Raw genomic sequence first — 26,694 nt, forward strand, 5'->3', positions numbered from 1 at the left:
GACAAGCCTCCACACTAAAAATGAGTTCTGAGGTACCCAATGTGTGACCTATAGTCTCTGTCACAGGTAGCGCAGACGGTGGTTGGAGGAGTGGGAGGGTGGGGTGCCCTGGTTGTCATGTGCTGCTATCACTGTTGACGCTTGGCTTCAGCTTGCTGTTGGCGATGAAACTTGACGTGTTCAACTCCTTCCCAGATGCTTTTCCTCCACTATGGGTGGCCTTGGGTCACAGATTGCCAGGTGTTGGTGGGAATGTTGCACTTTTTCAAGGAGCCTTTGTGGGTGTCACTGAAGTATTTAATCTGCCTTCCTGGGACTCGCTGGCCATGTCAAAGCTCCAAGTAGAGAGTTTATTTCGGTAGTCTAGTGTCAGGCATGCAGACAAAGTGGCTCACGGAGCAGAGCCGAGCAAGCATTGTCAATGCTTTGATGCTGGGGACGTTGGCCTGAACAAGAACACTAACGTTGGTGCGCCTATCCTGCCAATGGATTTGCAGGATCTTGTGGAGGCTGTGCTGGTGGTACTTGTCTCGGTCTTTGAAATTACAGTTGTACATAATCTGCATCTCTGAGCCGTAAGAGGGCAGGTATCACTACTGCTCCTTAGGCCATGAGCTTGGTGCCAGGTCTGAGGTCCTGGTCTTCAACGGCTCTCTTCCTCAGGTAACCAAAGGCCGTGCTGGCACACTGAAAACCACGTTGAACCTTGTCTTTGTCAGTAGGCTCCCAAGGTATGGAAAACGGTCCACATTGTCCAAGGCCTCGCCGTGGATTCTGATAACCAGGAGGGGGGCTGTACTGGGAGGTGGGGGGGGGGGGGGTGTCGGGTCGGTAGAGGACCTTTGTCTGATGGATGTTTAGTGAAAGGCCCATGCCCTTGTACGCTTCGGTGAAGGTTTTGGCAATGATTGTAGCTCGGCCTCCCAGTGTGTGGAGTTGCGAACATCATCTGCACACTGTAGTTTAATGACAGAAGATAAGATAATGTTGGATCTGGCCTGTAGGCAGCAGAGGTTAAACAGATTTCCGTTTGTACTGTAGTTTAGGTCCAATCCAACAGGGAGCTCGCTAAGGACGAGATGGAGCATTGTAGCAAGGAAGATTAGGAAGAGAGTCAGCACGATGACACAGCCTTGTAAATCCTAGTCCATATACCAGGATTGGGTCTGTGGTGAATTAGTTTGTCAGGATCACAGCTTGCATGTCATCATGAAGCAAGCGGAGGATGGTGTCAAACTTTTGGGGGCAGGCAAAATGGAGGAGGACACTCCATAATCTTGCAAGGGTCCCCCTTAATCGCCTTCTGCCTGTAGCTGAAGAACTCCTCCCAGAACCCCAATGCAGATTCTACCCACTAAGGGGCGCAACAACATGGCAAATACAAGAGAAACGCAGGGAACATTGTCTATGGCCTTCTTTGACCTTCAACATTGTCAATCGTGAGGGATTCTTAAAATTCATTCATGGGATACTGACGTTGATGACTGGGCCAATATTTATTGCTCATCCCTAATTACCCTTGAACTGAGTGGCTTGCTACGCCATTTCAGAATGCAGTTAAGAGTCAACCACATTGCTGTGGGTCTCAAATCATATGTAGGCCAGACCAGATGAGAATGACAGATTTCCTTTCCTAAAAGACAGTTTTTATGACAACAGTTTCATGGTCATCATTAGACTTTTAGTTCCAGATTTTAGTTGAATTTAAATTTCACCATCCGCCGTGATGGGATTTGAACCGGGGTCCCCAGAGCATTACCTAGGATCTTTGGATTATTAGTCCACTGACAATCCCACTACACCGCTGCAACCCTATTCTTGCGATGACCTCCACTGTGACTGGCAGCAGGGAAATTCTCTGTAGTTACTGCATTCGGACTTGTCACTGTTCTTGACGATGGTCATGATTACGGCCTCTAGGGCAGCACGGTGGCACAGTGGTTATCACATCTGCCTCACAACGCCGAGGTCCTAGGTTCGATCCCAGCTCTGGGTCACTGTCCGTGTGGAGTTTGCACATTCCCCCCCGTGTTTGCGTGGGTTTCGCCCCCACAGTCCAAAGATGTGCAGGGTAGGTGGATTGGCCACGCTAAATTGCCCCTTAATTGGAAAAAAATGAATTGGGTACTCTAAATTTATTTTTAAAAATGATTACTGCCTCTCTCAGACCTCGTGGCATGATCTCCTCCTTCCAGATAAGAGAAATTACGTCATGTTAGGGAATTTGCGCCAATAGTGTTCCTCTGTTTTAGTGCTTTGGCAGGGATTCTATCTGCTTCTGATACCTTGTTGTTCTTTACCTTTTCTACCTTGTGTCGGGTTGGGGTTGTGCTGGGATGGTGGTGGGCAGCGTGCTGCAGGATGGAGCTGAGACATTCACATTGAAGACAAAGTCTCTATTAAGGAGGTCCTCAAAGTGCTCCTTACAGTGGGCGCTGACTGCCTCACTGTCTTGACTAGCAGTGGGGTGGAGCCCTGGGTGTTTGGGTCGAAGATGGTTTTGTCTATGCTAAAGAAACCACGCGTGACTTGGTTGTCAGCTAACTGTTGGATCTCCTGTGCTTTCTCCACCCACCATCTGTTTGTTATGTCTCGGGTCTTTTGCTGGACCTCGGGCTTCAGCTGCTTGTCTAGGTTCTTTCTTGCTCTTGAGCTGGGTTGCTGTTCAGGTTCAGAAAAGCCTAGTGCTTGCAGCTGGCTTATCAGCTCCTGGATCCCCTGGTCATTCTTTTGTTTTTAATTTGGAGAACCCAATTTTGTTTCCAGTTAAGGGGTAATTTAGCGTGGCCAATCCACCTACCCTTCACATCTTTGGGTTGTGGGGGTGAGACCCATGCAGATATGGGGAGAGTGTGCAAACTCCACACGGACAGTGACCCAGGGCAAGGATTGAACCCAGGTCCTCAGAGCCATGAGGCAGCTAATCTGGTCATTCTCATCGAACCAGTCTTGGTGTTTCGTAGTCAAGTCACCAAACATCTCTTCACAGTGCTGATTATGAAGGCGTCAAAGGCAGACAAGGTGCTGTGAATGTCTCTGGGTCTCTGGGAATTGTCATGTTTGCAGTGAGACACTGGCTGAATAGGGTTCTTTTATCAGAGTCTTTGAGTGCTTCAGAATTGATTTTCCTGTGGAATTGTCTCTGTTGTTGTCGCTGCCTTGGGGCTACATTGATGTTGATCACAGAGCGGATTAGACGGTGGTCCATACAGCAGTCATCCACTCCTGTCATGGCGTGGGTGATATGCATGTCCTTGCGTCGCATGCTCAGACAATTACATAGTTGAGCAGGTGCCCATGCTTGGAGGGAGGGTGTTGCCATGAAGCCTTGTGCTTGTCTGTCTGACAGAACAAGGTATTGGTAATGACAAGGCCGTAAGAACTGTAATGCACTGGTTCTGGTTCATGGTGAGCCAAAGAGGCATTTGTTTATACTGCAAGGAGAGTATCTTAGATGGCCAACTAATTTGTTTTTAACGGTGAAGCCAACCCCATGGAAGTGGCGATCTTCTTCTGGTTTACAATTCCAGAAGGTGTAACTGCTACCTAGTTCCTTAAGCTGACCTTTCCCTGCCCACCAGATCTTGCTTAGAGTGGCAATATCTGAGCACCTGGACAATGATAGAAGTACACCATTCCAATCTGTCGCTGTTAGGGTTGTCCATGAGGGTCCTGGCATTCCAGATCCCAAAACTGAATTGTAAGGGATGGAAGATGCCTATACATGAGTTATTTTAACATGGCTATTGCACAGCAGCTACCATGACAAAGCAACCATGGCACAGTTGCAAGGGGTCCAAGGTGACTGGAGGCCAGGCTTCGCTGCCTCCATCTTTAATTTCCCTTGAAAGGTGGTGCAGAGCCACTGTTCTACAAAATCATTTTATAACCTAAAAGCCCAAGGTCCAGATTGTTTTGAATATCTGCACTACCTAATTGGATTTGTTTATTGTCACATGTACTAAGGTACATTGAAAAGTATTTTTCTGCGAGCAGCTCAAACAGATCATTGAGTACATGAAAAGAAAATACGTAATATAGCAACACAAGGTACACAATGTAAATACATGGACACCAGCATCGGGTGAAGCATACAGGAATGTAATATTAATCAGGTCAGTCCATAAGAGGGTTGTTTAGGAGTCTCGCAACAGCGGGGAAGAAGCTGTTTTTGAGTCTGTTCGTGCGTGTTCTCAGACTTTTGTAGCTCTTGCCCGATGGAAGAAGTTGGAAGAGTGAGTAAGCCGGGTGGGAGGGGTCTTTGATTATGCTGCCCGCTTTCCCCAGGCAGCAGGAGGTGTAGATGGAGTCAATGGATGAGAGGCAGGTTCAAGTGATGGACTGGGCTGTGTTCATGACTCTCTGAAGTTTCTTGCGGTGTTGGGCCGAGCAGTTGCCATACTAGGTTGTGATGCAGCCAGATAGGATGCTTTCTATGATGCACCTGTAGAAGTTGGTAAGAGTGGCTTAGTTTCCTGAGGAAGTATAGGCACTGTTGTACTTTCTTGGTCGTAGCATCAACGTGGGTGGACCAGGACAGATTTTTGGTGATGTGCACATTGCTAGGCCATTTCAGATTTGCCCTTGCTAGGCCATTTCAGAGGGCATTTAAGTGTCAACTACATGTGGGTCTGGAGTCATGTGTAGGCCAGATCAGACCAGGTAAGGACATTAGTGGATTTTTTATAGCAATCAACAATGGTTTCATTATCATCATTCGACTTTTAATTCCAGATTTTTATTGAATTCAAATTTCACCATCAGCCATGGTGGGATTTGAATCCGGGTCCCCAGAGGATTACCTTGGGTCTCTGGGTTACTTGTCCAGTGACAATACCACTGAGCCACCACCTCCCCTTGTGACAATCTTTGCAACAATTCTAATTTATGAGACTTCTACTTTGTTGATTCCTTCCATGAGATAGGGTTCACCTATTGGTAGAATCAGGCCAGGTATCTCAACAGGAGGACTTTGATTCTGGAAGCACAAATTAGATCAACAGAGCAACATTAACTTCTGCTCATCAGATGTTTCATCATTAATTCTGATGCATCTGCAGGGGGAATAGAAAATGAAGGGGTGGATCAGTGGTTTGCAAAGTGACGGTTGGATTGTCTGGGAAGCACAGGCCTACACAAAGAAAAGCTTTAAAACCACTTGGAAAGGCCTCGACCATAGAGCTTGATATAGCTGTTCTCTTCCAGGTTAAGATGATGTTTTGGTGACTGTTGCTATGTCTATCAAATAATAATAATCTTTATTGTCACAAGTAGGCTTACATTAACACTACAATGAAGTTACTGTGAAAAGCCCCTGGTCATTCCGGGGCCTGTTTGGATACACAGAATTCAGAAGGTGCCACTCAAAGTAATAGCTACACTGTTTCACAACTAGTAGAAAGGTTTTATGGTTCTACATGAACAAACTGAAGCAAACATTTTCCAGTTTGTTTGCGATTTCTTGTGACATTATTGAGTTTTGTTTTTGAGATCTGTGGGGCTGGATTCTCCGATCCCAAACGGCGAAATCGCGTTTGGCGACGGGACAAAGAATCCCTGATGACGCCCAAATCGGGGACGGCGCCGCTTTCGCGATGCTCCGTCCCCTGATAAGCGGTGTACTTTAGGAGTACGCCGCACGCCTTATCCACGGCCTCAGGCCTCGCGATGCTCCGACCCCGACTGGCCGAGTTCCCGACGGCATGGGACACGTGTGGTCTCACCCGTCGTGAACTCAGCATGGCGGCAGCGGACTCAGTACTGCGCCCCACAGTTAGGGGAGGGCCGATCCGCGGATAGGGAGACTTCAATCTGGGCTGGGGGCACTGCGGGGGTGGGGAGGGGGGGGGGGGGTCCGGGACGTGCGAGCGGCCAAAGGAGGAAGCTATTTTTGCGGTCCGCGGGCTGCGTCCAACATGAAGCACGACACGGCCGCTACAGGCGTGGGCATCTAGTCTTCCAAACGGAGAATCTAGCCCCTGGTTTTCATGACACACTGGGCGGGATTCTCCACTCCCGCGCCGAAGTGGCCGCGCCGTCGTGAACGCCGTCGAGGTTCACGACGGCGCGAAACGGCCCCAACCCCGACCGATTCAGGCCCTGACAATGGGCTAGAATCGGGGCCGCGTCATCAACACGCGCCAGGCCTTGTCGCCCGGCTAAAAGCGGCGCCGCATAGATGACGCGGCCGGCGCCGCATAACGGGCGCCAACCCACGCATGCGTGGTTGCCGTCCTCTCTAAGTCCGCCCCGCAAGAAGATGTATGACGGATCTTGCGGGGCCGCGGAAGGAAGGAGGTCCTCCTTCAGAGAGGACGGCCCGACGATCGGTGGGCACCGATCGCGGGCCACCCCACATTTGAGGTACCCCCCGGTGCAGGATCCCCCCTCGCCCCTCCCGCAGTCCGCCCCCCCCCCCAGCGTTCACGCACCGTTCACGACGGCAGAGACCAGGGGCATCATTCTCCGCCGGCGGGAGTCTCCGTTTTGCCGGCGCCCGGTGGTTTCCCGACGGCGTGGGGTTGCCCCACAATGGGAAACCCCATTGACCGGCCGGTGTTATGGAGACTCCCGCCGGCCAGTCGGGGCAGAAATGTGGCGGGGCGGGTAGGAGAATTTCGCCCCTGGTGTGGACGGCGTCGGGGGGGGGAACTCGCCGTTTTGGCCTGGCCGCTCGGCTTGCAGACAACTGTACTGATTCTAAATTTATAATTAAGGGCATGTTGAGTTGTGAGCATTGTGTACTGGATAATATCCTAGGTGAATGGACCACTGGCAGTATTTCTGGAATTAGTTTCATTTTATAGTCCTGGACTAGAAACTCAACAGGACTGGCCATATAAATATTGTGGGTACAAGAGAAGGTCAAAAGCTAGGAATCGCGCTGCAAGTCACTCATCTCCTGACTCCCCAAAGCCTATCCACAATCTACAATAAGAAGTCTTACAACACCAGGTTAAAGTCCAACAGGTTTGTTTCAAATCACTAGCTTTCGGAGCACTGCTCCTTCCTCAGGTGAATGAAGAGGTGTGTTCCAGAAACGTATATATAGACAAAGTCAAAGATGCAAGACAATGCTTTGAATGCGAGCATTTGCAGGTAATTAAGTCTTTACAGATCCAGAGATAGGAGAAAATTTACCCTCAGGCATTGAGAAAGCAATTGAAGTTGTGAATACATTGGGCTGGATTCTCTGATTTTGAGGCTACGTCCGGAGCATGTATCTAGTCTACGACCAAAAAGTCGGCGCCTCCCCCGCATCGATCTTCCATCCGGTGGTGGGCTAGCAGCCGGGCCATGTAAAGCCCCCAGCTTTACCTGCAGATACAGACCGAGAATTGCTGGGTCCGTGGCCGCACATGCGTACGGCGACGACCTACAGCAGTCACGCCGTACAACATGCGCTGACCGCGTGCGCATCCGGCCTGCCAGATAGTGCACCCGGTAAACTTCCTTGCCACACCCAGACCACCCCTCACCAGTCCCCCCAGCGCCCACCGAAGCCCCCCCCCCGGCCAGCGGAACAGCTCCCCCCCCCGATTGTGGTGGTGCTGGGCACAGTCCGCAGCCGCCACGCGAAAACTGAGCACAAGCGCCCCACGCCGCCGGAAAGTTGGCCCATCGGGGGAGGCCGTGTCCCGAGGTCGTCCCGACAGCTTTCAGCGTACTCAGCAATTACGCCGTTTTTGAGTGGGTGGAGGATCTGAAAAACGGCGCCACCACTGATTTTGGCGTAAAAACGGATTCTCTGGCAAATCACCCATTGACTATGAACACCAATAAAAAGCCAGTGGGCATGATTCTCCGTTAGTCGATGCCGATTCTCCCTGGGTGGAGAATCGGTTTTGACGCTGAAATCACGGCAGGTGCCGGTTTGACACCAAATCGCAATGCTGCAGCACCTCGACTGTGTTCCATGCGACACCGATGCTATCCCCTCAATAGTAGCGGAATTGATCCAGGTGTGGTGATGGTTTTTCTGTCGTGAAAGTCTATGATTATATTTCGGCACCAACATTTAGGGCTGGATTCTCCAATTACCAACGCCGAAATCGTGTCCGGCGATTGGCCGGAGAATCCGTTTTTAGGCTGAAATCGGGGGCGGCGCTGTTTTTTGGATTTTTCCACCCCCTCAGAAATGGCGTCATCGCTGAGTACGCACACGCCGTTGGGACAGTCTCAGGGCATCATATGAGGCCCTTCCCCAATGCTCTGCCCCGATTGGCCTGCTTCCTGACAGCGCGAGGCGCGTGTGCTCACAGTTCTCAGGCATGGCGGCTGCGGACCGTGTCCATCACTGCCACAGTCGGTGGGGGGGGGGGGGGAGTCGTTCTGCTGGCCAGGAACCATTTGGAGGGGGCTGGGGGGAATGGTGGGGGGTAGTTTGGGGCTTGCGAGGGAGGTAACTATCTGGCAGGCTGGGTCAGCGCGTGGCCGCCGCCATGTTTTACGGTTCGACCGCTGCAGGTCGTCGCCATGTGCATACGTGGCCACGGACCCGGCAATTCTCCGGCCGTATCTGTCGGTAAAGCCGGAGCTTTTAGTGGTGAGGCTGCTAGCTCCCCACCGGAAGGAACATCGGTGCAGGGGCGGGCCGACTTTTTGGTCGTAAGACTAGACACATGGGGCGGGATGCTCAAATAATGGGGCTATGTCCCCACTCCAGCGTCAAAACGCGGGCGTTTCACTCTGGACGTTCCTGAAGAAAGTCCAGAGTGATTCTCCTACCTGAAGGGGGCTAGCAGGGCCTCGGAGTACTCCTCGCAGCTCTGCCTGCCAATACGGTGCCCTGCACTTCCAGCCAAGAGTCCGCACAAGCGCACGGCGGCGGCCTTAGGCCGCCGCCCCGCGCGACATGGTGGAAATATAGGCCCCCCGAGATCACGCATACCCGCGGAATAGTGACTCCTGATTGCCAGCCTGGCTGTCCGTGAGCCCCCCCCCCCCCCCCCCCCCCCCCACCCCGTGAAGGATCCCCCCCACCCCCCCACCAGGACGGCCATGGACGGACTCCGCAGCCGCCTCCGGTTGTTCCTGACAGGCAAAACGTGGTTAGAACCACGCCATCGGGAACTCGGTTAGTTGTTGTCGGAGAATCACCACGGGGGCCTCTGTCACTGGCCCCCTACTGTCTTCTCTGCTCACAATGTGGTCTCCTTTACGTTCGGGAGATCAGATAAAGATTGGTTGACTTGCTTGCCTTATCGCCATTCCCGGCCCTGTAAGACTAACGTTTCTATCATTCAATCCCTCCTGTCTTCCACCCATCACAGTCCTTCCTTTTGTCCTTGTCCCACCTGCCTCTTGCTCAAAATCTATTACATAATCTAACTTTTCCCAGTTCTGATGGAAGATCATTGAGCTGAAATGCTACTGGTAGCTCTGTTTCTCTCTTGACAGGTGCTGCCTGATCTGCTGAGTATTTCCAGCAATTTTATTATCCCGAGGACCTGTTGGGTTGGAAATTCGACTGAGGTAGCGATGGCTGTTATTGGGCATGCCACTCACTATAGCAGCACCTAATATTCAGTCCCCTCCCTATCTTGTGCCACCACTGGAGACAGAAATCGCTGGGAAAAAACATTCTTCCTTTTATTTGAACACATTTGCAAAATATATATTTTAAACGTTCTCACTGCATTTAATTTTGCTCCTTATCTCATCAAAAAAGAGCTTTGCCTTTTAATGGCACCCGTATCACCTGTCATTTCCTGGTTAGACAGCAAATGTGAGTACATTCACTGCCCACATGCAGCTGAACAATAAGAGGTGATGTATGGAAAATAATCATTAATCTGTCACTACACGTCTAAAGGAGCACCAACTTCCAACCAACATTTGTTAATGATGATCTAGCATTGACTGTGGAACACAGGCTTGTATCCCTATGGCACAGTGTAATGGAACACTCACATCCTGCACTGCCCTGCCCTCTACATTATCCTCCAGTTTCTCCTATGCTAGTTAGCTTTTTCCACCAAAAGGGATATTAGGGTAGTCTTTCATCGGGCCTTCTTGATAGTCTGTAATCAGAAACCTGTATGCATTAAAAAAAAATTCATTTATGGGATGTGGACGGCGCTGATTAGGCCAGCATTTATTGCCCATCCCTAATTGCCCTTCAGAAGGTGGTGGTGAATTGTCTTCTGGAATCACTGCAGTCCCTAAGGTGTAGGTACATCCACGGTGCGGTTAGGGAAGGAGTTCCAGGATTTTGCCCCAATGACAGTGAAGGAACGGCGATATATTTCCAAGTCAGGATGGTGAGTGACTTGGAGGGGAACCTCCAGGTGCTGCGGTTCCCAGGTATCTGCCGCTCTTGTCCTTCTAGATAGTAGCGGCCGTGGGTTTGGAAGGTGCTGTCGAAGGAACCTTGGCGAGTAACTGCTGCGCACCTTGTTGATGGTATACAAGGCTGCCACTCTTCGTCAGTGGTGGAGGATTTGAATGTTTGTTGAAGGGGGAACAATCAAGCGGGCTGCTTTGTCCTGGATGGTGTAGAGCTTCTTGAGTATCATTGGAGCTGTACTCATCCTGGCAAGTGGAGAGTATTCCATTACACTCCTGACAGGCTTTGGGGGGGGGGGGTCCAGGAGATGAGTTACTTGCCGTAGGATTCCTAGCCTTTGACATTGCCCTGGTGACCTATAATTTTCCTTCTCTTCCTGTCATGTCTTCCAATTGTCAAGAACATATTAATTTCGTAACATTTTGAGTGACGCTCTCTCGCACTGGATCTTCTCTCATTTTTCCAAATAATAGAGGGGCCTGTACGGGGACTAATTTTGTAGCCAGTATCCTCTGCATCATGAAATCAATGTATAACATTGAATGGTACCTCTGTTTCTCTGATGGATTCCAGTAATGTGCTTCATGGCAATAACTCTTGTACTTCATTTAAAGAAAACTCATTGATTTTGCTACAGCTAAATTGCATTGTATATATTTCAAAGATTTCATATCTAATAAATCTCCACCATTTCAAAATAATTCTTCATAAAATGCAGGACGCTGACATTTTATCCAGTGGAAAGTGAAATGAACTCAGTTTGCTGTCAGCAGAATCATTGTGCAGCGTAACTGTTCACTGGGATTGATTGCTTTGGTGTTAAGATTGGGCTGGATTTTTTTTCTTGCAAAAGTACTGAAAGTCCTGCAATGACGAAGTTAGCTCCAAACTTCTCGGTAGAGAACAGTAGTGTCAAGACGACTTGTCCTATAAGCTTGATGTCAATGGGAGTTAATTATTCAGATAACCAAAGGAAGCAATAAAGGGATATTAATAAAATGGGGGAATTGGCTAAAAGATGATAGATTAAATTCAGTATGTGAAATTGTGCATTGGTTAAAACAAATCCAACAATAATTACACTCAAAATGGAAACAGGCGCCATGGAGGAGGACAGCCCAACTGGATAGAGGTACAGGCACCTGTGTCTCAGCATTAGAAGGATCATGACCTTGGAGAACACAACCATCCTAGTTGCTATGGAGATTAGATTGAAGGTTATATATTCTCAACAGATTAGCAACACTCACTAACTACACATCCCAACACCTATGTTGTCTTCAGGGCTACACCTATCCTCTCGAGAAATAAATTCTGTCATAACGTTGCACTAACAACCATGCCATTTCTCAAAAACTTAAGCTCCCTTAGCATAGCAGAACAAATGGAACACCAAAATTCACCTTGCTCTGAATGCCAAGTTTATATTCAATATAAGGCCCTTCTCGTCACCGTGCATGGACGCACTTTCCAATATTCCATGGTAATACTTCTTTTAGAATCCACAGGGACAGTGTCAGAAGGGGTGGCTATTTCCACACTTAAATGTAAGAGCCTCTTGAAACTGCGGCGATGACCTTTGTCGCGCCATAGCCAAATCCAAGGAAGGACCCTCTAAGGGCTTTATCTTGTGTGCCACCCCTTAGCCAACACTCCTCTTCTCGCCTGCGTGCTCTTTGAAGTACACATGCTAAGCTACAAAACTACTGGGATAGGTTAACTAGCAACTTTGAAGAAGCTGACAGCATGGAAACAATGTACCGCCTGCCGAAAGACAGTCCTGAATTACAGCCATTGCTTCAAGGCATCAGAATATTGCATTTCTTTTTATTACCTACATTCCATTTCATGATTCTGATAACTGTCTCGATCACATTTTACAATTCCATTTCTTTTTCTGTGAAGGCTGAAACCCAATGGCCCCACAATTTATGTATAAAACCTAGCCGCGGTGGGAGTACAGTAGGATATGAACCAGTCTTGACTTAAGCTGTCACTATTTTGAATATCCCCTTAGCTGCATAATAAGGAAAAAACCTGAAGTACACAAAAACAAATGATTTCTGCTGAGGTGAATTTAGTCATTTCCTTTTAAACAGTGAAGTTATGCAAAATTTCATCTTCCTCTTGGGTTTCTTGCAGGGGTGTCTCAGAGATTAATGGGCTAATAGTAAAAGGTTGGCAACCCTAACAGTGCAGCTCACTGACAGGGAACCGGGTGATCTAAACACTTTGCTGCTTCCTTGCTGCTCCATAAGTCAGCAATTGCAAACTTGAGCCAAAATTGCTTTTTTTAAAGACTGCACTCGAATATCCAAACGCCCCAGCACAATACTCCCGTTTTACACAGTTGTCCCATTCAATCCTTCAACTGGTTTGTGAACATGCCCACCCATGAAAGTCTAGAAAATGCAAACTCTGTAGATCATTGTTGGAGGCAACTCATGCCTTATTAGCGCTGTAGCCACCTAAATTGGCCAACTCCCGATTTAAAATGGCGAACGGCAAAGGCTGATGGGAAAGTCAGCCAACAAGACAGAAACCAGCAGCTGCAGGTTTGCTGTGTATTTACCTCTGCAAAAGCCAGACAACATCGATACCAGCGGCCATCAGCATAACAAAGTAGCAGCCATCTGCATACTGATGAGCAATCCCCGGGAACAATAAGTAACATTTTTGACACACAAAGCAAAGCCAGACTCCTCGGCGCCAGCAGGAGCCAACACAAAGGAGGTGAACGAGCACCTCAAGACCGCCCATCGACCAGGGAACCGCTCCAGTATTGGAGAAAATCGAACCAAACGATTGGGACAAAATCACTTGGGACCAGGTACAGGGTCCGCCCCGAAAGGCGGGAAGCCCCTGGGGATTATAAAGTCAAGCCCCAAGTTCAAATCGTTCTTCTTCACCTCTTCGCTCCTCTTCAGCTCTTCCTGCCCGGGTCACCCAGCAATAACAAACCAACATTGACCGTGACCGGGGCAGTGAAGGTCGAACTCGTACGTTTAATTCAACGCTCGCTACGAGATAGGCGCTCCTAGCTACCAATCTGTACCAACTTCGAATCCCGCAGGCTCAGAACCCGAACGAAAGGCCATTTGTTTCCCTGACCTGGTGGGCCAGTTCCAAGTTAAGTATAGGCCTGTTAGTTGTAGAAGTAACTTAGACATAGAATTTGTGCATGAGTAGCGATTACTGTGTATCATAAATGTGCTTTGATTTAAACCTTACTAAGCGGTGTATTGGATTATTGATCATTACTCGGACTTGAACCATGTGGCGGTATCGTAAAGATACCTGGCGACTCGAGAGCAAAGGTAATAAAACAAAGCAATTGAACCAAGGAGAAAATCAGCAACAGTGCAAATACAGCACACCCTACCATGAGGAATGTCAGAGCTAATATATTATTTTGTGTTGTGATATATTTTAGTGGCCTTATCAACCTTTACAGTGACAGATAATTTAATACAGATCATGAAAACTCTGGCACTTCATATCATTATTATTATTTACTATTAAGGGTTTCTTTATTCTCCATAAATTTATTGCTTGTCAAAGATTATGGGAGATAATTAAGCCAATTGGAAATACCCTGAAGGGCAGCACGGTAGCATTGTGGATAGCACAATTGCTTCACAGCTCCAGGGTCCCAGGTTCAATTCCGGCTTGGGTCACTGTCTGTGTGGAGTCTGCACATCCTCCCCGTGTGTGCGTGGGTTTCCTCCGGGTGCTCCGGTTTCCTCCCACAGTCCAAAGATGTGCAGGTTAGGTGGATTGGCCATGATAAATTGCCCTTAGTGTTCAAAATTACCCTTAGTGTTGGGTGGGGTTACTGGGTTATGGGGATAGGGTGGAGGTGTTGACCTTGGGTAGGGTGCTCTTTCCAAGAGCCGGTGCAGACTCGATGGGCCAAATGGCCTCCTTCTGCACTGTAAATTCTATTCTATGAGCTATGATCTAACCACAAGCTTTGATTCGCCTCTTCTGGGCAGGGAAGGTGTCTCAATGCAATTTTTCAAACACCAGTACACGTAGGTTGTCTTGCGGCTCATTAGGTAATGCATCTGCCTCTGATCCAGAGGTTTTGGGTTCAAGTCCATTCTAGAACTTGTTGGCCACGGAATGAGCATTCGTGATCTGGTTCAACAAGTTGATAATTGGGCTGCTTATCTTTCCAACAATTCCCTATTATTCCCAAAAGGGAAAAAATGTGTGCATGAAGATACAAAACAAACTCACCAGTATAAATGCTCTGCAAGATATTGTGAAATTTCAGGACCTATACATGCTTGAATTATCCTGAGACTATGTTAAAATGTACAAGCATTTGAAAAGAAAAACACTACAAATCATGTAAAGAGCTTAAAATGGTTGCCGTGACACTCTCACTCATGTTCTCTTCTTATTTTCCCCAAGGACGTTGAAGCCAACTGTAGTGCCCTTAACATTGGCCTGGTTCTTTCAATGGCAATGATGGCAAATGTTGAGACCCAAGTGCCAGTGCCTCATAGAGGTCCAGACCCATGCAGATGTGTGGTACATACCCAGGAAGTTTAAACTTCCGATAGGCAGGAAGTTTTCAAAAGATTAATCTACGGGATGTGGGCATCGCTGGCAAGGCCAACATTTATTGCCATCCCTAGTTACCCTTGAGAAGCTGGGTGGTGAGCTGCCTTCTTGAACCGCTGCAGTCCATGTGGTTTAGGTACATCCGCAGTGCTGCTAGGGAGGGTGTTCCAGGATTTTGACTCAGAGACAGTGAAGGAACGGTGATATATTTCCAAGTCAGGATGGTGAGTCATTTTGAGGGGAACCTCCAGGTGGTGGTGTTCCCAGGTATCTGCTGCCCTTGTCCTTCCAGATGGTAGTGGTGGTGGGTTTGGAAGATGCTGCCTGAGGAACCTTGGCGAGTTGGCACACACTGCTACCACTGTTCCGTCGGTGGTAGAGGCATTGAATGTTTGTGGGAGGGGGAGCAATTAAATGGGCTGCTTTGTCCTTGATGGTGTTGAGCTTCTTGAGTGTTGTTGGAGTTGCACTCATCCAGGCAAGTCGAGAGTATTCCAACACACTCCTGACTTGTGCCTTGAAGATGGTGGAAAGGAATTGGGGAAACAGGAAGTGAGTTACTCACTGCAGGATTCCTAGCCTCTCTCCTACTGTTGCAGCCACAGTATTTATATGGCTAGTCCAGTTTACATTCTGGTCAATGATAACCCCCAGAATGTTGATAGTGTGGCATTCAGCTCTGGTAATGCCATTGAATGTCATGGGGCGATGGTTAGATTCACTCCAATGGTCACTGTGTGGCAGTTGTGAGATGGTGGAGTCTTATAGCAGTTCAGACTTGTATCTCCTGAATTGTTGTGAAGTTTCTGAACTTTCATTGAGTAAAAGTGCAAAGCAGCAGCCAGTTTTCTGGTATTCAGTCTAGCGGGCAGCCTGAGGCAAAAGTGAGGTTGCCAACCTAACATCGGGGTGCGAGCCTGCAAAGCCATTAGCGAGGCAAAGGCGCTGGCCAATAGCAGTTGAGAGAAGTAGTGGGGCGACTCTTGATCAAGGCTGTGGAGAGAGGGCAACCAACCAATAAGAACAGAGACCACCAGGCCAGACAGCCAGTAGCAGCAGCAGCCAGCCTGGAGCACACACGGCCGTTGATGATCGAGGGTCAGCCACCCAATCAAGAGGTGAGCAGAATAGTAGTCGGGAGGTGCGAAGAAGGCCAGGCAAGCGCCGGTATCATGTCTCGGGGAAACGGGGAGCAGTGGCCAGTGGGAGCGGGGCGACTTGACCAGAGGCCAACCAGACAGGGCTGAGAGTGAGGAGGGCTGGACTGGCAAAGGCAAGAGCAGAGCCCAGGTATGATAGCCAACAGCAGCAGCCAGTACCAGTGAGCCAGCAGCACTCCAGCAGTGATTTGTGTATTCTGTATTTTTGTGGCTTGCATTGTGTGAGATGAGGGTGGGTAGGATCAGAAGGACTTTGACGTCATTGGGGCACGGTTTGACATCTTTGAGGTGGGGCTTGACGTCATTTGGGACGGGCTGCCACATCATCAGAGGGAGGGGCGTAACATGGGGGGCCCTGCAAAGAGGGAGAGCGCAGGGCCCCCAAAAGTGTAAGTCCACCTCTGGATGGCGCGAATGCTAGTTGCCGCTTGTCAGCCCAAGTCTGGATATTGTCCAGGTCTTGCTGCATTTGGACATGCACTGCTTCATTATCTGAGGGGTCATGAATGGTGCTGAACATTGTACAATTATTAGCAAACATTCCCACTTCTGACCTTATGATGGAAAGAAGGTCATTGATGAAGCAGCTGAAGATGGTTGGATCTCGGATGTTAAGTAATGGGTTAAGAGACATTGCAATTAGTTGTCTCATTTATGTTAAGTATCCATTAATTGGCACTGATATGTAAAGGGGCTTCAGGTGGCCTCTGGGAGGTGGTGTATTGTTAAGAGTTTTGTGCAGAGGCTGTGGAAGTGAAATAAATGGTGTTTGGTGAAAAGGAACAAGAACTTTAGACTCTTCATTTCACAGCAACTAAAACGTCTAACAATTGGTAGCAGAGGATGGTTGCTGTGCAAATGTGAAGGTTTGAAAGAAACAACTTTTCCTGATCAAACCAAGGAGTGAGTGAGAAGGAAAAAAAAAAACGATACATAGCTGAACCGAGGATAAAGATGGCTGGATATGACTATCCTCCCTTATTTTCTGAAAGGGAATCGTACGACCAATGGAGAAGTGCAGTAGTTATGTGGGCTAAAGTAACTGCTTTGGGAAAGAGAAAACAAGGTATGGCATTGGCTCTTTCTCTACCATATGGCAGTAAAATCCGAAACAAAGTGTTTTCTGAGCTGGAATTGGAAGAAGGTCTGGAGATTTTATTACATTATATGGATAAGATTTATAAGAAAGATGACTTGTTACGTGCGTATGAAGCATGATCGGATTTTGATAAGTTCCGGAAAATGGAGGATATCTCCATGGGAGACTATATAATGGAATTTGGCAGACTATATAAAAGGCTGCAGAAACACAATCTGGAATTTCCACAGTCTGTGTTGGCCTTTAAATTACTTGACTGTGCTAGAGTGAGCAACATGGATAGGCTCCTGGTTTTGACAGGGGTTCAGTTTACTGATAAGGATACCTTATTCGAACAGATGACAAAAGCTTTACAAAAGTTTCTGGGGAAACATTCGATTCCGATGGCTCTGATGACCCAAATAGGTCAGCCTGCAATAAGGCAGAATATGGAAGATACACTAGTAACAGGATGGTGAAATCGTATGGCTACGAACAGGGCTCAAGACTATAGAAGGAGACCGAGACAAGGAAATTATGAAGACAGAAACCCAATTAGAACCTACAATAGGAAACCCAGAAATGCACGGGGCATGATAAATCGATGTTTTCGATGTGATTCTCAATACCATTATGCTTTCAACTGTCCAACTCATTATGATAGAGTGTTTGAAGCGACACATGACATGGAAGAGTCAGAAGAGGAAAAAGATAGTGACCAGAAAGAAGGCATTGTCCTATTGACAAGCAGTTTTACGCCGGTAATGAGGGTGTTGGTTGCAGAATCTTTCAACTGTGCTGTATTGGACAGTGGCTGCACATCTACTGTGTGTTGGATTGACTGGTTAAAATGTTACCTGGACTCTTTGAATGCTGAAAATCGTAACAAGGTTAAGGAATTTGAAAGTTCCACAAGTTTCAGGTTTGGGGATGATAATACTCTGAAGTCGCTGAAAAGAGTGGTGATCCCTTGCAATATTGCCGGAGTGAATCATTTCATTAGCACGGATGTTGTATCAAGTGAGATACCTTTGCTTCTGAGCAGACCATCGATGAAGAAAGCACACATGAAACTGGATATGGAACAGGATAAGGCAACAGTTTTTGGAAAGATGGTGGACTTACAATTTACACAGTCGGGACACTATTGTATTCCAATACTGACACATAATATTTCAAGTAGAGTGGTTAAGGATGTGTTAATGGCAGTTGAAAATGGGACTTTAGCTGATAAAAAGCTCGTGGTATTAAAACTGCATAGGCAATTTGCATTTCCGTCTCCTCGGAGGCTAAAATTTTATTAAAGGATGCAGGGGTAAGGGATGACGACGATACTAAACTGATAGAACAGGTTAGTGACCGCTGTGAAGTTTGTAGGAAGCACAGAAGGACACCAGCACGACCGATAGTAACCCTACCTTTGGCCAGGGATTTTAACAACATTGTGGCCATGGACCTTAAGATCTGGGATAAAGGAAATAATATATTTATTTTGCATTTTGTAGATTTAGCAACCAGATTTAGTCAATCAACGATTGTACGAAGTAAAGAAAAGAGAGTAATTCTAGATCAAATAGTGGAAAAATGGATAGGGACAGGAATAGATCCACCGGCAAAATTCCTTACGGACAATGGGGAGAATTTGCAAATGATGAGTTTAGGGATATGTGTGAAAACATGAATATCAGAGTTATGAATACGACTGCAGAAAGCCCATTCAGTAATGGTGTCTGTGAAAGAAATCACGCTGTCATCGATGACATGCTTTGGAAAATTTTGGCAGATCGACCAAATTGCAGGCTAAATTCAGCTTTAGCATGGGCAGTACATGCAAAGAATTCATTGCAGATGGTTGGGGACGAGAGTCCTTATCAATTAGTGTTTGGTAGAAATCCAGTCTTATCTGGCGCATTTAAGCAGCTCCGGACACAGTACGAAAAGGCCTATCAGGACACACAACGTGCAGTAAGAGATGAAACCGAGAAATAGGTAGAGGCATTGCAAAGGCAGTGTAGCGACCTGAAAGCAGCATTAAGAGCACTCCATGCTACCAGCACGGAGCACAGACAGAGCTCACTAGATCATGCAAAGTGCAGGAAGCAGATTGCAGAACTGCAGTCTTTACTTTCAGTTCAGAATGGATTCCAGAGCACCTTTGGATCCCAGTTAGATGCAGAAGACGGCCCGGATTGGGAAGAATTAAATGAGACCGCGCTTAGATATGTTCAGAGAACATGTGCTCAAGGAAAGCCCCAGAAGAGAAAAGCGCCCCAACCCCCCACATCGCAGATAGTTCAGGCACCAATGAATCCAGTAACCACCCACCGCACAGTCACATCGGACGGAGATACAGAATTCCTGTACACGACCCCCTTAACCGTGACCCAATTACGGGACGCGTGCGAGAAAATCACACCGTTCCTCCCCACCTCAGACCCCCACCACTTCTTTGCCAGAGTAAAGCAGCAGGCGACCATGTACGGCCTGGATGAGCATGAGCACGTGAAGCTCATAGTTTTGAGCTTAGACCCTTCGGTCGTAGCAGCTCTTCCCGACCCACAGAATGTAGGAGGAGGCACCCTTGCAGAAATGCACGCAGCGAGCCTAGATGCGATTGGCTACAACAGAGGTGACCCGGTAGAAAGCCTGAATAATTGCAGGCAGAAAAAGACAGAACACCCCACAGCGTTTGCTGGACGCCTGTGGATCCATTTCACAGCAGTTTTCGGCAATTTAGAACAAGCCCATTTGTCCCAAGATGGTATGGCCAAATGGACCCGCACCCTTATCTCCCATGCCACAGAGGCAGGACATAAAGCCTGTACCAACTATGACCCCCTCAGAGGAAGCCCACAATGTGAAATGGGTTTTAAAAAGATTGTCCCGCGTCTGGGAGCAATCTGTCCAAAACAAACCCGCAGTTAGGAAACCCGAAGAACAGCAGGCAGAGGCAGATATCCACACAGTTAGGACGCACCAGAACCCCGCATGGGTAAATGAGGGAAATAGCCCACAGCAGCCTAAATCCCAGGAATGCTACAATTGTGGACAGTTCGGACATCAAGCACGAGAATGTCAAGCCCCCCTGAAACAGCAACGGAGTTGGCCCACCAATGCCCCCCGAACCAGCAAAGACACCAACAGCCCCGATCTCCACCCAGGGAACCATACCCAAGGGAACAATGCACCAGAGAGCCTGCTCCACCTTATGTGCCCCAGCGGTCATGTTACAACTGTGGGCAGTCAGGACACTTCGCCCGAGATTGCAGGAGACCCCCACCAGCTAGACTAGCCCCCAGATATGAAAGAGAACACCACCCACAGCAGCTACAAGGTCCCAGCTGCCCCATGCAAACTGTGAACGCTTACCCACCACTTCTCATGGCAGCGTTATCTCAGCAAGACCACTTCATTTTTGTTTCGCTCCTCCTTCCTCTCTTCGGTCACGCTGCACTCCCTCCATATGCTAGTTACACCCTAGCAATCTGTCCAAAACAAACCCGCAGTTAGGAAACCCGAAGAATTTACGTGATTTACGATATCCTTTCTGATGGAACCTGCAGCATGTTGTTTAATGTTGTTTGTTAGTGGTATTGTTATGTGTTGTACGTAAGATCGGATTTTTTTTTCCACGGCCCCACACCATATTTGTCTGCAGAAACCTATGAGAACTTGCCAGCACGCTCATCGGCAGGAACCGCTGAGAGCTTGCCAGACCCCCGTTCATAACTGCTCTTCTGGTTTGAAGGTAGAACCAATACGGCAACCCCCCACGATGACTGCATTTCTTGCCCGTTCTTGTCGGTTGTTCAGGCAGTGGAGAAACGGCATTGGTCTCCGCCCTGCCTGAGGACCCCCCCTCTGGTCAGCTACGCTCCGGTAGAGCACACACGGCTTCGGTCGCCGTCCTACCCGGGGATTCCATCCAATTCTTACCCGTCGCAGCCCATACGCACCTCATTTCGGCAATTTTGGTTCAAAAAGTTTTGTTTTGTTTTCCTATGCTATTTACATCCTGAAACATTTGGATGGTAAATCGCACAGCCTGCGAGACGGCTCACACTGGTTCAGTATTTTTAAATGTGTCTTGTCCTGAATATTCGGTTTAAAAAAAAAATGAGGGAGTCACACATGGTGACAAATTATAAAGGGAAATTGGCACCACAGCCAGACATACTAACGCACGAGATATTCACCAAGATAGTAACAGACACTATGCTTGATCCATAGAACCCCAGACGCTCCAGGAAAAGAGACGAAACAGAAAGGAAGAGACAAAAAGGAAAGAAGACAACAATGAAGACCTCATACGTGTATTTTGTCGCTTTGCAATGTGTATTCGGTAGCGCGCGAACGCGAACCCCCTGACCCCAACCCCGCCCGGCTGTTAATGATTCACTTCCCCATAGCACCCAGAGCCCAGTAACAGGCAACACCACAACATCATGGTGTGATGAGCTCATAACATGGTACTCCCTTTGCTACGTAGTCGAATCCCTATTAGTGTTGGCGATACTCTGCAGCATCGTGCAGACTATCCGCATGAGGAAATGGAGAAGGAGAGCCTACCGCGCTCGCACCCCAGTATACAGGGTAAGAGCCCCTATGTTCAGTTATCCCCAGGACCCCGAACCCCTTGATCTATAATAAAGGACATTCGTTTGCGTTCTTCTGTAAATAAAGAAATGAAAAGATTGTACAACCCTGTGCTTGACTGCCAAGCCAGGAAAAATGTAAATGCTGCTATTATTTTGTATTGTTTAGGAAGTTAATATGACTGAATGTTTTGGTGAGTGTAGTTTATTGAGGACAGTTGGAGGTACCGTTTTTTTTGTGTTGTAATGCATGTCCCTGTTTTGACATAGCGCCACTTAGAAATTGTTAGTTAAAATTTTTCTTGCATAGTTATGGTCAGTGTAGAGGCCATAGAAGAGTGCTTGCCGGGTCAGCGAATGAAGACAAAGCAGTTATGTGATCTTTCACGCTGCCCGTTAGGGATCACAAGGAGGGAGTGTAGCCACCTGGGTCGGCCACTTCCCGACTTAAAATGGAGAACCGCAAAGACTGAAGGGAAATTCAGCCAACACAGGCAAAGACTAGCAAGTACAGAAATCATGTGTATTGAAACCTGCAAAAAACCAGACAGCACTGAAACCAGCAGCCATCTGCATAGTCATGAGCAATTCCAAGGCACAATTGCAACAGTTAAGGTGAATAAAGCCAAGCCAGACTCCTCGGCGCCAGCAGGAGCCAAGACAAAGGAAGGCCAACGGACATTTAGGGACCGCCCAGCGATCAGCAAACAACTCCAGCATTGGAGAAATCGATCCAAACGATCGGAACGCAGTCCAATCACTTGGAACCAGGTACGGGGTCCGCCCCGAAGGGCGGGAAGCCCCTGGGGATTATAAAGTAAAGCCCCCAAGTTCAAATCATCCTTCTTGACAGGGTCACTTGTAGCCGTTTAAAATGGCTAACTCCCGATTAGAATGGCCAAACCCCGATTTAAAATGGCGAACGGGAGAGGCTGATGGGTAAATCAGCCAACAGGACTCAAACAGACAGCTGCAGGTATAACAGTGTATTCGCCTCTGGGGAAGCCAGACCGAATCGATACCTGCAGCCATCAACATAACAACACCCCAGCCATCTGCATATAAAGTAGCAATCCCGGGAACAATATGCTACAAATTAGTAACACAAAGCCGACCCAGATCTTTCGGCGCCAGCAGGAGCTGACACAAAGAGAGGTAAACGACCACCCCTCGATCAAGGAATCGCTCCAGCATTGGAAAATATCGAACCAAGTGATTGGGACCAAGTCCAATCACTTGGAACCAGGTACAAGGTCCGCCCCGAGAGGCGGGAAGCCCCTGGGGACTATAAGAATAGGGGCCAAGTTCAAATTGACCCTTCTTCCCTTCTTCTCCTCTCCGCACCCTTCTTCTCCCGGCTGCACCCTTCTTCACTCTCTCCAACAACAGCCAAAAGAAACGTAAGTCTTACTCCAACGATCGCCACCAGATAGACACTCCTGACTATCGACCTGTACCAGCTTTGAATCCCGCCGGCTCAGAACCCATATGAAAGGCCATTCGTTTCCCTGACCTGGTGGGCCATTTCCAAAGTTAAGTATTGGCCTGTTAGTTGTAGGAAGTAGCTTAGAAGTAGAATTAAAGTATAAGTATTGATTGCTGTATATTATAAATGTGCGTTGATTTAACTCTTACTAAGCGATGTGTTGGATTATTGATCATTACTCGGACTTGAACCACGTGGCGGTATCAGAAAGATACCTGGCGACTCAAGAGCAAAGGTGACAGAATAAGAGCAATTAAACTAAGGTTAAAACGAGCAACACACTCAGCAACGCGAAGCAACCCCTGAGAGTGAACTGTCCAGCGGCCGCCAACCAAGTAAGTCTCAAGTCAACGCTCGCTACGAGATAGGCGCTCCTAACTATCAGTCCATACCAGCTTTTGAATCCTGCAGACTCAGGACCTGAACGAAAGGCCATTTGGTCCCTTGACCTGGTGGGCCAGTCCGAAGCTAGGTATAGGCCTTTTATTGTTAGGAATAGTCTAGAAAGTAGAGTTTATGCATGAGTAGTGATTTACTGTGTATAATAAATGTGTTTTGATTTGAATCCTACTAATTGGTGTGTTGAGTTATTGATCATTACTTGAACTTGAACTTCGTGGCGGTATCATAAAGATACCTGGCAACTCTAGAACAAAGGTTAAACAGACAGAGCAAATTACGAATTAAGAGCCAACCAAAAGTTAGCAACAATCCCCTGGTTTGGTGGTAATGATAGAGTGAAGGATATGCCGGGCCATGAGGTTACAGAATGTGGTTGAGTACAATTCTTCTACTGCTGATGGCCCACAGTGCCTCAAAGGATCATAGAATTTACAGTGCAGAAGGAGGCCATTCGGCCCATCGAGTCTGCACCAGCTCTTGGAAAGAGCACCTTATCGAAGCCCACACCTCCACCCTATCTCCATAACCCAATAACTCCACCCAACACTAAGGGCAATTTTGGACACTAAGGGCAATTTAGATGGCCAATCCACCTAACCTGCCATCTTTGGACTGTGGGAGGAAACTGGAGCACACAGAGGAAACCCACGCACACATGGGGAGAACGTGCAGACTCCGCACAGACAGTGACTCAAGCCGGGAATCGAACCTGGGACCCTGGATCTGTGAAGCAATTGTGCTAACCACTATGCTACCGTGCTGCCCCCTCCATTGACTAGACTTGATTTGCTTGATCTGTTCGAAGTCTATCCCACTGAGCACAGTGGTAGTGCCACACAACCCAATGGGGGGTATCCTCAATATGAAGATGGAATTTGTCTCCACAAGGACTGTGCAGTGGTCATCCCCACCAATGCTGTCTAGGACAGTCCCATCTGTGGCTGACAGGTTGGTGAAGATGAAGTCAAGCCTGTTTGGATACAACTGAGTGGCTTGCTAGACCATTTCAGAGGGCGTTTACAAGTGAACCACATTGCTGTCGATCTGGGGTCGCATGTAGGCCAGACCAGGTAAGAATGACAGATTTCCTTTCCTAAAGGACATTAGTGAACCAGATGGGTTTTTACGACAATCGACAATGGTCATTGTTTCATTTTTAATTTCAGATATTTTAATGAATTTAAATTCCGCCATCTGCTGTGGTGGGATTCAAACCCAGATTCCCTGAGCATTACCTTGGGCCTCTGGATTACTAGTCCAGTGACAATAGCACTGTGCCACTGCCTCCCCATGTCAGAGACTTAATGTCCAAACATACCCAGATATGTACTCCATCCTTCTCTCAGTGTTAATCTCAAAAATAGGACAGTGACTAACAATGCCTACACCCCAACTCTGCTCACCCTACCCTCATACCCCCTCTGACAATGCTCCCAGACCCCCAAACACTGCTCAGCGTCCCCAGAACCTCCTTCAACAATGCTCACCTCATCGCCTCCCTGACACTGCTCACCCCCTGCATCCCAACAATGCTCACCTCCTCAGCACCGCTCCTGATAAGGTGTACCTCCCGCACCCCCAACCATGCTCACCCATCTCCTCACATACCTCTTCCAACAATGTTCACCCCAACATGCCCCACTTCCTCCATGCAACCCCCCCCCCCCCCCCCCCTACTCCGCCCCATCACCCACCCATGAAGCCCTGTTGAGGTTACCACCCAGACCCGACAGGAACATGCAAATAGCTCATTCTTTACTTGGATCCATCCAGTTGTAGCTAGATAATTCCCTGCAAGCACTGAAATCCTAAATTGTGTTAGGAACACACCTGCCCCCACAGTGGCCTGTCTTACTTGGCCATTGTGCGTCATTTCCCCCTGGAGTAAGATTAACATCAGAAAATGCTGGCCATATACAGCAGGTCAGTCACACCTCAATGCTGTGGACTTTATTACCCTTCACAATGATTGGGAACATGCTCAAAAGATTACAACTCCTCTCTTCTCTCTTTGCTGATGTAATCTCCGATTTTGATCATTTGTCGTTTTTTATCTTTTAATTTTGTAATCAGTCAAGTTAATATGAAAGTGAATGATATCTCCCAGGTGCCGGGGGGGCAACTGATATAACAGGAAGGACAAGTTGCACAAGCACCCTGTGACAGGAGAGGTTAGAGCTACAGGGCACGATTTAATGGAAATGAAACACAGTCCGTGTCGAGTACGTTTAACCGGGTGTTTCCCGGCGCTGACAGCACCGAGAACGACCCCGCTATTAAACGGGACTCTACTTCCTTTCTGGGCCTCAGCAAGGAAGGCCCCGCCGAGGCCACACTTAGTCCCGTTTTCTCCATTCACCAATGCAGGAAGAAATTGAGGACCCACTGTAGCCTCCGGACCCTCCCAACTCACCAATAAGGGGGTTATTGAGCACAACCCCCCTCTCCCCCCACCTCATAAGGGCAGGGCATCCCCGGGCCCGATACCTGGCAATAGGCATTATGTCACCTGGGCACCTTGGCACTGCCAGACTGGCACCCTGGCAGTGCCACCTGGGCATCCTTATGCATTGGTGACATCGGGGGTGCCAGGGTACCATCCTGCCCAGACTAAAATTGTCACTGATTAGTCATTTTAAATCTTGTAGTTTGCATGGGTCAGCTGTTTACTGAATAAACCCACTGTACCATCAGAAGGACCATTTTTTGTTTTTCAGTTGATTCTACACTTTTTAAGCTGAAAATGTAACTCAGCTGAGACTAATATATTCAATTTACACGCCACATGCTGCAGGCTGCACTGGCAGAATGGCTCACCATTAATTCCAAATGCCGTTTCTATTGAAATTTAATAAGTAATTTGTAAAATGAGATTGAACTGCATTCATTGATGGATATTTTAATTACACATTGATCAAACATTCCAAACTTCTGACCTCTATTTCCCCCTCAACATATTGAGAATGATACCGAACAGCAAAGCAACAGAAGCTAGAAATCTGCATTGAGAAACAAATTTCATAGCTCCTGTGATTGGACAATAATTGGATGCCTGGTGGTTTTGAAATTAAAACTGTGCTTTGCCACATCCATGTTTGGAATAAGAATGATCA

At 47.9% G+C, this 26,694-nt stretch overlaps 1 protein-coding gene across 2 annotated transcripts in view; it reads right to left on the reverse strand.

Moving 5' to 3' along the window:
* The window catches only part of lhfpl3 (LHFPL tetraspan subfamily member 3), a 485,068-nt gene that overhangs the window by 47,193 nt on the left and 411,181 nt on the right, over nt 1-26,694 (reverse strand). The window lies entirely within an intron of this gene.

This window comes from Scyliorhinus torazame, chromosome 13, assembly GCF_047496885.1.
Source record: "Scyliorhinus torazame isolate Kashiwa2021f chromosome 13, sScyTor2.1, whole genome shotgun sequence".
Taxonomy (NCBI): domain Eukaryota; kingdom Metazoa; phylum Chordata; class Chondrichthyes; order Carcharhiniformes; family Scyliorhinidae; genus Scyliorhinus; species Scyliorhinus torazame.